At 37.6% G+C, this 2,077-nt stretch overlaps 1 long non-coding RNA gene and 1 other non-coding gene across 3 annotated transcripts in view; one reads left to right on the forward strand and one right to left on the reverse strand.

The window, feature by feature from the left end:
* The window catches only part of LOC117202289 (uncharacterized), a 34,977-nt gene that overhangs the window by 2,080 nt on the left and 30,820 nt on the right, over positions 1-2,077 (forward strand). The gene's annotated exons all lie outside the window — the stretch shown is intronic.
* LOC117202325 (U6 spliceosomal RNA) lies at positions 1,023-1,129 on the reverse strand. The gene has a single exon (XR_004484603.1). It is a non-coding gene; the product is annotated as a U6 spliceosomal RNA (small nuclear RNA).

The raw sequence follows: 2,077 nt of genomic DNA on the forward strand, positions 1-2,077 counted from the left end.
AAATGCCCATGAAGGTGCCTCCTCTTCCCCATTGATTGTGAGCTCTTAGAGAATAGGGACCTTGTTGTGAATATCCAGTTGGCAATTATGCTTTAAACAAGAACAGGCCACAGGCCAGAACAGAGAAATAGAACCTAGAAGGATACTCAAATAGGCCTGAAATTAGAAAATTAAAAAAAGAAAAAGAATCTAGAAGAGTAGCTGAAATGTATTTTTTAATTAAACATACCACTTTTACAAGAATCTACAATTTGCATTTTGGTGAGGAATTCCTGAAACCTCTTCATGGTGTGCATATACCTGCACACGCTCTAACATAATCATAAACTTTCTGTAGTTCATCCACAGACCCAGAAAGTACCTTCCCAATGCTGAGAAGTGGTGAAAGCATCATGGCTTTAATCAGTTACAATTACCCCTGGCAACAGTGGAATAATTCAGGGCTTTCATCCTTTACAAAGCTAGCTGAGAAAGAGACATGTCTATATGCCCAAGTCCACAAAGTTATCTTTGGCCTTGCCTTTTTTTTTCCTCATGATAACAGATCAATTTTAATTCTAGCACCTGCAGCTATACAAGGGTGTGCATTATAAACTTCATGGAACTGTTGTCCACATTCGATAAAGTGACAACTGTGCAATACCACTTAGTATCTCAAAATCAGGAACATACATTGGAATTGTTTAAACGCAATCCACAGAATTAAAAACAAAATCAGAAGTCATCCACAGTTATACTCATTGTCAATTAAATGTTTTATCACTTACTACTCGATATAACAGTCAATATCTAGTAGGGGATATCGGAAGTGATTTCAGATTCTCATCCTGTTGTACTCTGTTGGGAAGGTTTCTTGAGTAGCTATGTGACTGGCCAAAGGTGGGTACCACTAGGACCAGGACAGCATCTACCACAGTTTCTGTAGTTTTCACTTTTTTTCCTTTGTCAGTGAAAAGTGAACAGTAAGAATGAAATACTTATCTTTACATGTATACATGGTATGCTGTGAAAGCATATTTGCTAAAAATATGGAACGCTTCACGAATTTGCGTGTCATCCTTGCACAGGGGCCATGCTAATCTTCTCTGTACCGCTCCAATTTTAGTATATGTGCTGCCAAAGCGAGCACTGGCCTTGCCTTTTTTTCCCCCCTAAATTAAAAAAAGTCTCAGCTATAGGCATCAAGTGGTAGAGACCAGGGTTGGCAATGCTTTCTCACAGATAGGAAGCTTTGGACAATTTCAGTGCTGTAGAAGAACATTTTTTAGCTATTTTAATCAAGTTTTCACTTTGCTTTTAAATCAGTTTTTCCTCAAGCCTCATAACTATTGGAAAATTACAGCACTTATTACTTAAACTGATTACTATCACGTTTTACATTGATTCAAAAGCAATTTTAGCAATACTCCATAGTTACTATGGCTATTTTTTTGGTAAATTTTTTTTGAATTTTTGAATTTTATTTTATTTATTTTTTTATACAGCAGGTTCTTATTAGTTATCCATTTTATACACATCAGTGTGTACATGTCAATCCCAGTCTCCCAATTCATCCCACCACCACCACCATCCCCACCATTTTCCCCCTTTGGTGTCCATGTTTGTTCTCTACATCTCTGTCTATTTCTGCCCTGCAAACCAGTTCATCTGTACCATTTTTCTAGGTTCCACATACATGCGTTAACATACGATATTTGTTTTTCTCTTTCTGACTTACTTCACTCTGTATGACAGTCTCTAGATCCATCTACATCTCTACAAATGACCCAATTTCGTTCCTTTTTGTGGCTGAGTAATATTCCATTGTATATATGTACCATACCTTCTTTATCCATTCATCTGTCAATGGGCATTTAGGTTGCTTCCATGACCTGGCTGCTGCTTCCATGACCTGGCTATTGTAAATAGTGCTGCAATGAACACTGGGGTGCATGTGTCTTTTTGAATTATGCTTTTCTCTGGGTATATGCCCAGTAGTGGGATTGCTGGTTCGTATGATAGTTCTATTTTTAGTTTTTTAAGGAACCTCCATACTGTTCTCCATAGTGGCTGTATCAACTTCCATTCCCACCAACAG

Source organism: Orcinus orca, chromosome 9, assembly GCF_937001465.1.
Source record: "Orcinus orca chromosome 9, mOrcOrc1.1, whole genome shotgun sequence".
NCBI lineage: Eukaryota > Metazoa > Chordata > Mammalia > Artiodactyla > Delphinidae > Orcinus > Orcinus orca.